Source organism: Cupressus sempervirens, chromosome 8, assembly GCF_028749045.1.
Source record: "Cupressus sempervirens isolate cs-2001-9-10 chromosome 8, ASM2874904v1, whole genome shotgun sequence".
NCBI lineage: Eukaryota > Viridiplantae > Streptophyta > Pinopsida > Cupressales > Cupressaceae > Cupressus > Cupressus sempervirens.
This window is the reverse complement of record NC_143125.1, coordinates 792,793,370-792,808,201: the sequence shown is the minus strand read 5'-3', so window position 1 is coordinate 792,808,201 and position 14,832 is coordinate 792,793,370.

Below are 14,832 nucleotides of genomic sequence, written 5' to 3'. Positions count from 1 at the left end.
ACCTTGCATCACAAAAAAACCTCAATAATGAAGTTTCCTTCACTTTTGCACTACTCTGCTCAACTTCATATTCTGCACTCTTTGCTACTTTCCAAACATTCACAATTCTTATTCATCCATGCCATGATAAAGAAAAATGTCCTTCCTTTATATCGTGTCCATAAAAAAATTCCCTAAGTCAACTGTTATACCTTCTCAATTTATTATTATAGGACCACATTAAGAACATGTTACATTTAGCAATAACCTTAATCTTCCATCTTGCAACTTGAATAACTTTTCGTACATGAAATATTATGATGAGCAAGCTTAGCCACATCGTCCTCAACATGTCTTCTTCATATCCACAACCTCGATCCTCAAGATATCAACTTTGCTAAGAGATATTAAAAATTTACCAGAACATACCTCTATAAACACTATCTCAAAAAAAACATCATCAAAAGTTACATAACTTCTTCTAGATTTATCCTTTCTGCTTCTAACATTAATTGCATATTCTAGATACTTAGCAGTATCTCCCAAAACCTTGGGTGATTGTCATATTCAACTAGTCATCTATACCAACTTGATCTTTCCATTATTATTTCATTAGATACCATAGAAAACATCAAACATGCTATGTTGACATCAATGAAAAACTCAGTCATGAATGTAACATATCCTCAGCATTCATGCTTCCAACCAATATTCAAACAATCTCACCAATGTTCCAACAGTTTTCACTAGAGGATGTTTCATCTATTTTTTTAATTTTTGTTTTCTTTTTCACTTTTTCAATTAAGAGAGGTGACTTGGCTACTAAATTAGGCTTCCTCATTGTATTGGATGTCATTCTCACAATCTTGGAGATTCTTGAGGCCAAAAAGAGTCATCAGTACATCATCAAAGTTACAAATATCTAGACCTATTGGTGTGTCCTAAAGGTCCTTTTCTATCATGCCAGGGTTAGTGAGAGGTCATCTAGTAAATCCCACACTCTTTTCTTGTAAGAAAGTAACCTTTTGTCATTGCAAGAATATAGTGATTTCACTTTTCATATAACCAACTAAGAATCTCCCTCGATTATGAGAGCTATAATTCTTTTCTTTAGTGCAAAGACAAGTCCTTGGATCAATGCTTCATATTCTACAACATTATTAGTACATATAAACTATAATTGATATGCTACATAAAAAGACTTACCTTTTGGGTTAACCAATTCAATACCTATGTCGACCCCTAATTTGCATTTGGAATCATCAAAGCAAAGTGTTCGAATTGGATCTGCCTTGGGTTTTCTAACTTGGTGCTTGTTTTTCCTTAGTTTCTCTTTTACTTGAGTTTGGAATGACTATTTCTTGGGGATCCATTGCAACTTCTTCTGAGGTGGACTTGACGATTCTCCTTTATAACTTCTTGATAGAGGGAGCATATATTTTCTTGTTTATCTTGAATTTCATCTATTAGTTCTTTAATTTCATCAACTTTAGGTTCAAGATGAATGACTAGTAAAGTCCACCCTTGACCTTTCACATACTATCTCCTTCTCTAAACTTTGATTATTCTTGGGGGAGGAGAAGGAAAATCTCCACTATCTGAAGAGGTATCACTATATGCCAAATTTAGATCTTCTATTTCTTCTTCAATCCTTTCCACAGATTTAGATGGGTTTATATGGCTTTGATTTTCTACGAATCCCTTTCCTAGAGTTTTATTATCCTTGTCTTGCATCATGTGTGCTAACACATTTGCAACTACCTCTTGGCATGATGAGAATTCAAAATTTGAATGGCTAACTTTATGTAATTGGAAAAATCTTGGGAGGAGTAAGATACTAGGGTCAGCTTCTTCTCCCCAGCATTGTAAATTAGCCACCATACTATCTATGAATTATGTCCCGATCTTGTCCTTTGCGATCAATATCTTGAGTTTTTTATATGGATTACTTGATATTTCAATGGGAATTGTATCAAATTCCATCACTTTTTATGAGCCCAAATCTAATTGTAGGAATGCCACCTCATTTGGAGTGTTGTATTTTGTAATCATTATTTTTTATTTGGGTTCTACATCTACCTTGATTTGATTGTTCAATCCCTTCCATGGTAACCATAATTGGGTGAATTCCATAGAGAACCATCCTCTTAGGCATTTTTCCCATTCTCTACTCAAAAGTAACCCATATGAATATCAACCACATGTATATCAATAACATCTTGAATTTGGGGATCGATTGTCAACTATATTCGAACATCTTTTAATATGTAGATGACTTTCACCTCCATTTTGTCCAACTATATCACTATCCAATTGGAAGGTTGAGGATTGACCCCTAACTTTTCCACTATTGATAGTGGCATGACATTACATGAGGCTCCTAAATCAATCAAGAAATTGTGAAGATTTTTGCCATATATTCTGATGCTGAGCAGAAATGGTGACACCACCACCTTGTCTTTAAATATAGTGTGCATTGCTTCCGCAACATTAACCTATTGAGATACTATGTTTTGAGAGACAATGTTCATATTATGGGGAGTCTTTTTATGATCCAGAGTCTTCATGAGTGCTTCTCATTATTGTGGACAATTTTGCATCATATCAAACATGGACATATTGGCCTTAGTTTTTTTCAAGTCCTCTACTACACTATACTTTTCATTAGACCAAGTAGGGTTTTTCAATATTATGGGTATATTTGCTTGGTTATGATTCTGTTGTCCTCCATATGGTGGTCTAATTGGTGCCAAATTATTACTCACCCTCAGATTGGGAGGATTTGGTTGTAAAGTTAGAGGAATTATATCTGTCATAGGTTCTTTTCTACTTCTTAGATTATATGTATTTCGATTGTCATTACGAAAAACAAACATCTCTTCAGGCTGAAGGTCACGTTCCTGGCTAAATGGGAATGAGAATTCTTTGTTGGTCAATTATTCTACCTATGTATTTTGTGTAGAATTGTAGGATTCTAGTAGCATGGCATTAGATTGTATAAGAGGAGCATTACCATTTACTTGTGAACTTTGAGTCATCTCTTGATTCCCATTATAGTACAAACCATCATTATTAGATGCATTTTGACCATCATCATACTAATTAATATCTGTATACTAAAAATTATTATTTTTATTGTCAATAGGAATGCTTCCATTATTTGAATGGGTGTTCCACTATTAGTTCTATCTTTAGAAGTCATTATGATGATCAGGGGGATTAAAATTGTTCCCCCCACTGTTGTTTCCTACATTATCATTATTGTTTCATCTAAAGTTCTTGTTATAATTTTGGCCATAATTATTGTTGTAAGGACCAGTGTTGTTCCTTTGGAAGTTTTTATTCTATCCTTGTGATAATATTAGATGAGTTAGTTCATTGTTCATTTGTGACATAGTCTTTTTCATCTGACCAAATTCTAAAACAAAGCTATTATCTACTTCAATAGGCACTGCTGCCTTTTGCTCAAAGAAGGCAACTTTCAGAGGTTCATACCTTGGATATATTAGAGTAGGGTTTTTTAGAGCATGTGCCTATTGTAATAGAACTAGATTCATAGGTATGAATTGACTAGCCATCATGGGTATTTTGAGAGGGTATGTTGGCATGGTTGTGATCACTTGATTTGGAAGCATTAATCCTCCTCCATTATGATTAGCTTGCTTAGTGAAGGTAATCACTTCTGCAAAGACTTTATCCAATGTGTCAATATTTGTTGTAGGAAATATTCTCAGAAAAATAGTAGTAAGATGGTCCATAACATTCAGATAAATCTGAATAGCAACTTCAACTGGTATAGTGTATAGTGCTTCTAGCTTGTGATATGCCATGTGAAAGTGATGATTGAAACATGAAACCATCTTGGCTGGGTCCCTTTTGATTGATATGAATTGTTGATGTATCACAACTGGGTTGATAAAAATTTTAAATTGTTCTAGGAACAATTTTTCAAAATTATTCCAATCTCCAATACATCCAAGTGGCAAATAAATGTACCAATTAAAGGCAATTTCCCCCAAAGAGTAGGGGAATAAACGAAGAATCACATCCTCGTTAGCAATCTATTTTTAGTTGCAAATTTATTTGAATACTTTGATGTGATCTTTAGCAGTTCATTTTTCTCCATAAATGAACCTTGAGGAAAACTTCTCAAGGTTCTTGGGAAGGTCATGGAGTGCACCTCTCAAGTTTATTGGTGAATCTGCAACATTTAGAAAAATGGCCATCGAAGGATTTGGCGGACCTAAAGGTGGTTGTTGTAGAGGTAGAATTTTTGATATATTTGGTGGTCCACCATGTGGTTGAAATGGAGGGGGAGTTAAAGAAGATGATGAAATGTTGAATGGAAGTAGTTTAATTTTAGGTATTCCTTTATCATTACATGGTTTGTGAAAGTTGGTAAGATTAAGAAACTTGTGTACAGTTGGTGAAGATCTTAAAGCTCGCTAAAATGGAGATTCTGGATCAAAACCCTCTAGTTTGCATCAACTCTAGAAAAAGTGCACCTCTATAGAAGTATACTTTCTCACAAAATGAGGTGCACCACAAAATTTAGCACAAGAGTGCACTAGTGCACCAACTCATCAACACACTAGCTCACCAGCGTACCTAAATTTCTCAAAAAAAATTTGAACTTGTAAAAAGTGCAAAATTTTGAAACTTTGGTAGATTTTTCTTCTATTCCAAAAATCAAAATTAGTCCCTCTTAGTGCCACTTTTGTTGAGTTATCATTTTTCATGATGCTTAATGATAGGAAACCTTTCGTACTCCTCTCTTGAAAAGTCAATCTTGGGGATCAACTCCTAGGTTTTGGGAAATCTTTTGATCTACTAGAATCCACTCAGTTGAAGATAAATTTTTTTTTGTTCATGAGGAAACCTTTTCTAGTTTTTTTGATTTTGGATGTGATGTAGAATCTGTTCAATGATTCAAAATAAAACACTCAAAAAAAGAACTGTGTTTTTGTATTTTTTATGTTTTCCAATGAATGCAATCTAATGATGCAACTAATATGAATTACTAATTTAACAAGGGGTTAGAAAAGTAAATAACAAGTACTTTAAAACTAATACTAGACATAAACTATGGAAACAACATGTCTATGAGTTAAGCTTTCAAATAAATTGGTAGGTAACTAATAAAAATAGGAGCAATGCTTCCTTGATTCTACTGATGCAATTGTCGATGGGAAACTTAATAACCATATGATGTTTCACTATTCATCATATCACAAGGCCATGAAAAGTGCACTCATGCGAGACAAATAATTATGCAAGCACAATTTGGTGATTTCTTCTCGAGCTAGATATGATAGCAAAATTCATAAAATCATAGCAAATACTAGAACTAAAAGATCGCACAACAAAAAAAAAAGCAATAAACTTTTGGCTCAATCACAATCCCATGAACATACATTCACAAAACAATGACACATTTAGGCAAGAATCACTACACTACAAATGTGAGAACCAAAAACATTATATTATTGCAAAATAATGGAGGCCGTGATTACATATTAAAATGTTGTATTTATATGAAATCATCTCCTCAATTTGCGTTGAGAGTGAGAGATATCTTCATGCAATAATATGCTTTTAAATTAATAAAACAAACTAATTATATACAAACTAACGATCTAACTAGTGCTTAGTAGGACTTCATCCATTTTTATATTTATTAATTGGATGCATGAGCTTTTACATGTCATAAAACAAAGAAATTATGAGAGAAGAAGAATAAGAAATCCTTTAGTCAATGTGGGAGTGTCTGGAAGTGTCAAAAATAGAAGTTTATCCTTCATTAGGTATTTGTCAGAGTTAAACTGCTGCTAGAATGTGTTTTTGATGCATGGAAAGCTTTATTTTTAGCACTATAGTTAACTATCAATGCACCTCTAGAAAATTGCACCTTGGAAGAAGTGCACCAGTGCATCTGCATAGTAGTGCAGTAGCTCACTAGCTCACTAGTGCACCTCAAAGATCAAAAATGCAAAAAAGTCACCAAGTGTCAAAATTGAAATTCTAGCCTCTAGGTTTTGTTCCCCTTCATACTAGAGCTCTGTTTGGATGCTTGCCCTTAAATTTCTTAATAATCTTAGTGATTTTCACTTCATCTGGTTGTGTTCTAGAAAATGTGACCTATTGGGAGCACGAATCAACAAACAAACATTAGTTAAAAAATCTCAAATATGCATCAAAGACTCAACAAAATGAAGGAATATTAGCTAACTAATGCTTGCTTGAGTTTTGAAACTCTAAGTAGCCAACAAACCAAATCCTCCAGCCACCTCTATAGCTCAAAAAAGGCACCCATGAGAGGCCTTATTGGTGTTTTAAGATGGGGGGTATGTTTGGTGTGCTCTCCCAAACACAACAAAATGATGAATCTCTTGAGTGAATGTGGGAATGTGATTGAGGATGCAATATGATCCTAAACTGCATGAAATGAAGAATACTTCAAGAAATGGCTATATAGAAAGCCAAACTTGAAAGCATCCAATGGTGAAAATATGAAATGCAACAAAAAAACTAACTAGATATGCAAGCTAAACTAAGATGTGAATAAAATGGAGATGAGAAAATGCATGTAAACTAGACCAATAATGCAAATGCAAAGCTAAACCAGCTACCAAATGGTTGGTATTCACCTAAAAATTTCTATGAAAATTCAAACTACAATGAAAACCCTAGCATGAAAACTCAAGACTCAAAATGGCATGGTAACAATGCAATAATGGGAGATGCAAATGCTTGAGACAAGACCTCTATTTATAGGCTTGAGGGAGGGCTTGGTGGGGTGGCATCCATGTAGGTGCCACATAAGGTGACATGCAAGCTATGTAAATGGTCAAAAATTCAAATTTTGCTCACACATGTGTGAGTAAACTTGAGAAGAAGAGTGGGAGACAAGAGTGCAAAGGGGAGTGTGTAGGCATGCCATCTCACAAATGTGTGAACACACTCTTAGGCTAATGAGGGGGATTAGGAAGGAGATTGAGAATGATTATTTGAAATTAGAGAAGAACTAGGCTTAAGAGAATGAAAATGATGGTTATAGGCTAGGCTCTAGGTTAAGATTAAATTTAATTTAATCATGGGTTTAGAAGAATTAATAGGATGTAAGGATTAAATAAACAAAATTTATTTGAAAAAAGGGATGATGGAGGGTCATGTGTAAAATTAATTTAACACATTAAAGCTAGGAGTATTTAAATTAAATTTAAATACTTAGGAGAATGAACTCATTTAATTAAAATAATTTAATTAAATAAGCAAAAGAATGTGAGCAATATAATTAATTAATTAATAATTAATTACAATATCATAGGTAATATTAATAAATTAATATAGTTTTTAGAGACGATTTTAAGCATCTACATTTTGCCCCTTTTTAATGTGATGTCAAAACAATATCATATCAAAGAAAAGAAAACATAGGTTGCCCTGAAGAAGGTGGGAGTCCTATGGCGAAGATAGAGGAGGAAGGTGCCCCCTCGCGAAAATTGCGCAAAAAAATAATTTTGGGCAATTTATGCGAAAAGGTCTTAAGAAAAGAATAAAAAGAATTAAAATGGGAATAAATGACAACATTTGCATGGCTTGTGAGTAAACAGGGGATGAACATAGCTTAGGGAAGACATGGGCTCAAATGGGGTCCACGAGGGGCCTATATAAGCCTCTGAGGGGCCCAAAGAACGTCATTGCCACACCACAAGCAAAGCATCCAAAGTAAAGATGGACCCGATTGATCGATTACAGCTTGGTGAGTGCATTTAGGAGTACCAAAAGGCAGCAGAAATGGGCCCATTGGTAAGTCATCTAATCCTCTTCATGTTTTGATAGATGAGGCTAGATTAGGCACATTTAATATGCCATAAATGCACCAAAAATGTGGTCCACGTGGAGACTGTCATCTCTGCCTTGTCATCTGTGCAGACGACAAAGAGAAGAGCTTAGCATCAATAGAGATGACAAGATCCATCCTGTCATCTATGAAGATGCCAAAAGGGTAAAAAATGATGCGGAGATGATAGGTATCATCCTATCATTTTTGCAAAAGGAAAAAGGCCAATAGAGACAATGGAGAATGGTCATTGTCTTCATAGATGACAAAATGTTGTCATCTACGCTAATCAACATTTCCACCGATCAGTGTCTACATAGATCAACATTTTTGCTAATCAGTGTCTTATTATATTAGCATCTGCGTCGATTAGAAGCTCTACCTATTGGGATAGATTGGAAGGAGGTAAGGGAAGATGCCCCATTTTAGGGACGTCATATGCTAGAAAGACTAACTCACTGCATGTTTATGCTATAGGACGACACGGTGGTATTTAGGTCGAGGGAGCACCATCTTCTGACCATGGTGATCTAGGAGAGACTTATAGACACATATTGGGGACACGTGTGACTATGTGGCCTAGTGCATGTTCATGAGTGGCTAGACTGGAAGGCCCACTCAGTGTAGCTATCAGTGCTCATAGAGTGATGGCACACACTAACAGGGAGCTTTCATCTTACAACGGGGGAGGCTACAGTCACACTCCTAGATGTGTGGTGGATCTTATGAGTGTCGATCAAAGGTGCATATGCAGAGTATGTACTAGAGGGTTTTGATCCATTCTTGAGGGAGTGCTTCAGTAGATGGAGATAGCGGTTACTTGTCTAATGATAATGGTTGTCATGGAGAGGAGCACTAAAGTAGAGGCTACCAAGGCTGGCCGTATACCTAGCCTCACTGATATGGCAGATGCTACCAGATCAAATAGGACACAGATGGTCAATCAGTTGGGCACGAGTACTGAGCACCTTGCTATAGGAGGAGGGTGATGTCTACTACTAGGGACAGATGATCCTGACTAAGTTATATCATGATTTGCACATGTGTGCATATCAGACCCAGCATACTGTAGGACCAGGACTGATGCTACTGATGGTCTAGTCATGGGAGCACATTAGGGTCACATGGCCTATCACTCAGTGGGAGACCAAGCAACCTAGTGAGCCATTTGCCTGCAAATACCCGTCTCCCATCCAATATACATCGATAGAGCCTGTGGGGTTCTAGCACCAGTGCATTGATGAGATTATCATGTTTGAGTGGACTCCATATGATGGGGTAGAGTGGTGGGGGCAGACACTGGCAGCAACTGGCGAGGATGACATAAATGATCAGATGTACTTCCCATACACACAGACTAACTACTAGATCTTTGGTCGATCTATGCACGTGATTGTGTGGTACATACCCTCTCGAGTGCGAAAATAGTTTGGCAAGACACAAGATGTAGTGCTAGATAGATTCCTATATCCTATGGTGTCTCAAGAGTATGGTCAACTGTAGGGGCATGGGACCACTCTTTGAATGGCTCATATATCATGGGTATCAATGCCAGAAGTACCATGGGTCCATGGACAGGAAAGGGGAGATGCAAGTGTAACACTGGCATATGCACAGTGGTGGGCAGCCCATCAATGAGTCAAACTTTCAGTGCTAGGGGCTCCTCCACTGGTAGAGCAAGCATGGGGTGACAAAGACGGTGTAGGGGATGGGGGATAGGTAGCTATGATGCCACCTCCAACATGGGGTGCACAACAAGGACCTTGCGGGGACAGAGCCAATGCAAGGAAGGGTCCAGGGCAGCACCAGTATAGGGACCACCACAAATAGGGCCCAAGGCATGGGTACAGGCACCACTACAGCCACAAGTATAGGTACAAGTGCCTATAGGAGGACAGAGATAGGGTCCAGTAAAGGACCCAGATATGGTGAGGGCAGAGTAGGATAACCTCTATATAGAGGTAGCCTAGCATAGGTGCAACATGCATGAGAAGATATCTTAGAGTAGGCCATTGGGGCCATATAGGTAAAGTTGCAGGTGTAGAGGGCTAGGGGGGATAGTGCATAGGAGGCCTTAGTGGCCCTACAAGCACAGGTGGATGTCAGGGAGTTTGCAAGGATGGGTATCCCTACAGAAGCAAAGGAGCAGGTAGAGCTGGAGAGACTCTGAGGGGAGGTAGCCGCATTACATGCCGAGTGAGCCACCCATAAGGTGCAACTCAATGGATACCATAGGAAGAGAGACATAGCTAGATAGATGCTACAGCCTAGGGTAGCCATCTCAGTGATGTAGGAGGTCATCGCAACTAGCCGAGCAGAGGCATGGGCCATATGAGAGGAAATCTATTATAGGTCACTTTATATTGACGCTATGCCTGATGATCAATGATAGCCAGATTTTGAGAGAGGGGAGCTAGCTCATGGATCTCAAGTGGCAGAGCCAAATTAGAGTAGTTCGTAGGATAGCAGAGACCTCCTCGAGGGGGGGATTTAGGGGGGCCTAGGTTCTCATAGCCAGTAGCTTGATTTTATATAGTGATCAATTTTTTTTGATAGATATGTGCAGATGCAATGAGCTTTTGATGATGCATTTGTCCTATATGATTCAACATGATTTGTATATGGACTATACTGACACTATTTTTTGAGATATATACATGACATGATTCGATGACTCTATATGTGTATGGATTTATATGATGCATATGAGGTTTATGATGTGGATATTGATGCTTGTGATGTAGGATGTGATGCTATGTGGTGTTTCCTATGATGTATGTATATGATGCCTAACATGTGGACAATGCAGGTTTTGATGGTGATTATGTATGTGTTGCTTTACTTTACATGTATGGATGCACTATATATATGTGAGATGTGATTATGATGTATATGCCCCTAGATGTGATGACTAAAATGAATGTATGCAACTAATGGAATGAACTAATGTAATGAACTAAAATGAACTAAAAATGCCTAAGAAACACTAAATGAGATAAATAAAATGAACACTATTGTAATCGAATATGAATGAATGCAACAATGAGAAGTTAATACAACCTAATGGAAATGAACTAATAAATGAATATTTGTCAAAATTGTCACTCATAGAAATTGAGCAATGTAGCATAGGAGGGGGGAAATAAATAGAACCTTGTATTAAGCATGACTCAAATGAAACCCTATACTACATGCATCATAACTACATGGTATCAAGAGATTCCATTATGTTCATATGGAGAGCACAGCTTAAGCTAATTTTGCAAATGAGTTTATGCATTATATGCTATAGAAGCATAAATGACATGACTCTTTTGCATGGACTAGACAAACCATAGAGACTTTAGAATGATAGGTGTAATTTTCATAGTTATGATGGATCCAATGTCATATATGCAACGGAGAGGTCTGGGCACACCCAAAGTCTTCTAGGAATCTTTGGTGGTACGTGTGCTAACCCGTTGCCCCCATTATGCAATGCATTAACATAACCTGAAACTAACACATATGAAATAAAGCCTCAAAAAATAGATCATACCACAAAAAAAATGTGTAGTCAATGAGAGCCATTCAGGTATGACCAAAATATGGAAAATCAAGGCACATCCTAAAAAGGCTCCATTAACACATAAAAAATCAACCAAATAAAAGACCTCATGACCAAGTAGTCATTCAGTCCACAGTTCCTGCCAAGAGTCTTAGGTCTAGAAGTGAATGTCACAATGTCTCCTATAGGAAGGATTCATCCTATACTAATGTGTCAAAATGAATGTCAATGGTCATAAAATCATGTGATTCCGGCAAGGGCTATGAAGCGAAAAAACTTCTTGAATCATCAAGCCTCCAATGGTGATTATATGTAAGTCCAAGTGTGAACACTATTGTGAGAAATCTTAATGTAATGGGATTGAAAATCACTCAATGGAAAAATGCCTCATAGACTAGAGGTCTTTCAAAAGATGGAAGTGGAGTGAAGCCTCATGGTCAAGAGGTATTTTATTGGATGCATGATAAGAAAAAGGCTAGATAAGAATTTGCACAAGGGAAATGGAAGGGTGGAATGAAGTGAGGTAGAATGAGCCTTATAGACAATGGATCAACAATACTTTTTTCAGGAACATTTTCTGCTTTTTAGGCTTTTTTCAAGAACATTTTATGATTTTTTTTGGATTTTGTCTGATTTTTTGGATTTTTGTGAGACTATAAACATTGTACATGAACTACAAAGGCTCGAGCATAGAACTACTTGAGATGTTGGATATTTACAAGCTTAGGGAGTGGATCTCCCTCTGGAGTAGCAATCTAATATGCCCCAGAACCATACTTGGCTGTAATAATAAATGGACCTAGCCAATTTGCCTCAAATTTTCCTTTCTTTTCATGGTTCTAGAGGTTCTTCATATTATGCTGCAAAACTAAGTCACCCACTTCAAACTCCTGTGGCTTGACATTCTTGTGATACTGAAGTTGAAGTTGATTTTGATACATGCAGAGGTAGTTTAGGGCATTGAATCATCTCTCATTGAGGAGTGCTAGCTCTTGCAAGTGAGCAACTCGATATTCTTCTTTGGATATCAGATTCTTGAGAGAGATTATGAGGGAAGGGAGCTCAATTTTGATGGGCAAGATGGATTCAGAACCATAAACAATGGAAATGGGGTGGCTCCTGTAGGGGTATGGATGGAGGTACGGTAGGCCCAAAGGGTGGGAGCAATTTGGATGTGCCAATCATGGCCAGTTGCATCAACAATTTTCTTTAGGATTTTCAAAATGGTTTTATTGGTAGCTTCAACTTGGCCATTGCCTTGGGGGTAGTATCAGGTGGAAAAATGCTAGGTGATTTCAAATTTCCTACACAATGTGGCAACCTCTTGATTTGTAAAGGGGGTTCCATTATCAGTCATAATATCTTGAGGTATACCAAAATGATAAATAATGTAGTTCAAGATGAAATTTGAAATCTATTTTTCTATTATGTAGGTTAATATAATGGCCTCGACCCACTTTGTGAAATACTCAGTGGCGGCAATAATGTACTTGTGGCCATTTGAGGAATTTGGGTATACTTCACCAACAAGATTGAATCCCTAGTGGGAAAAGGGCCATGGGGTGATGGTGGGCTGAAGGTCTTGGGCAAGAGCGTGTATCAAATCACCATGTTGTTGACAAGGAACCCATCTCTTCACAAAATGATATGCATCTGCTTCCATAGTGGGCCAATAAAAACCTATCCTAAGAAGCTTTTTGCTAATGTAAGGCCACTAGAGTGGGCACCACAAATCCCTTGGTGAACCTCTTCTAATGCCATTTTGGCTTCATCTGAACTAAGACCTCAGAGGAGGGTTCCATCGAAATGTTTTCAGAAAAGTCTGTCATGTAGGATGGTATATCGGGCTATGCGACGGATAAAGGTTTTGCTCCAATTTTGGGTGAGGGTTATGAGAATGGTTTTGTGATGTATATAGGAAAATATTTCAGCATACCATGGAGACTCAGTACTGACAATCTCACACACCAACTCTGAATCAGTTTTCTCATAAGTAGGAGTAAAAAGATTCTCAACAAGAAACTCACATTTAGGACTATATTTTGGCATGGCAATCATGGAGGCAATAGTAGCCATGGAATCTACTTCTTTAATATTAGCCCTCAAAATCTACTAAAAAACAATTTTTGTAAAGTTTTTCTTAAGATCTTCAACTATTCGGTGGTAGGGCAACAATTTCTCATCCTTGGTGTGATACTCATCTGTGACTTGTTTGATAATCAATTGTGAGTCCTCAAAAACAAGAAGGCTTTTAATGTTCCATATAATAGCTTGACGCAATCCTATGACTAAGCCTTCATACTCAGCTATATTATTTGTGTAGGGGAATGAGATTTTATATGACTTAGGAATGAGATCTCCTTGTAGTTTCACAAACAAAATTCCTGCCCCCGATCCCTTTTGTGTAAAAGATTCATCAAAAAATAGTTTCCATGATGTATTAGGGGTTATAGTCATAATGGTGTCATTTGGAGAATCTGCTACAATGGATGGTCACCTTGAAGGGGAGCTTCGACAAGCTAATCTACAATTACTTGTCCCTTAATGGCTTTACGATCCTTATAAACAATGTCAAACTCACTCAAAATTAAGACCCATTTTGCTGCATGACCTATGAGGGAAGCTTTTGATAGAAAATATTTGAGTGGATCTATTTTGGCAATGAGGTATGTAGTATGATTAAGCATATAACGACATAACTTCTATGTGCAAAAGACTACAGCCAAACATGCTCGCTCAATAGCAATGTAGTTCAACTCATAACCAACTAGTGTTCGACTGAGATAATATATAGCTTGCTCATTCCCATTGTCATCTAATTGTGCCAAAAGTGCTCCTAGGGCAACTGAAGTAGCTGAAATGTATAGAATCAATGGGAAGCAAATGCTGCAGTGGATGGACCTTATCTACCAATTGTGACACAAATCTCCTAATGGATTGTAACTTTCCTTGAAAAACTGTGAAGTTTCTTCAATGTTGTAGGTGGAGGCATATCCATGATGGCCTTCACTTTTGTAGGATCTACCTCGATACCTCTTCTTGACACAATGTAGCCTAACAATTTGCCTAATTTGACCCCAAATACACATTTTTTTGGATTAAGGTGCACTTTATATTTCTCCAACCTTTCAAAAATGGTGGTGAGAACATCCATGCAGGACTCATGTGTCTTTGATTTTCCTAGGATTTCATCAACATAGTCTTCCATTAAGACATGTAGAAGATCATGAAATATGGTGGTCATTGCATGTTGATAAGTGGCACCAACATTTTTCAAGCCAAAAGGCATGACTTGATAACAAAAGGTTTCCCATGGGGTGGTAAATTCCATTTTATGTTGATCTTCTTTTGCAATTTTGATTAATTATAACCGGAAAATCCATCCGTCAAAGATAACATCTCATGTCTAGCAGTCAAATCCATTGTGATGTCTATATTTGGGAGTGGAATATCATCCTTAGGA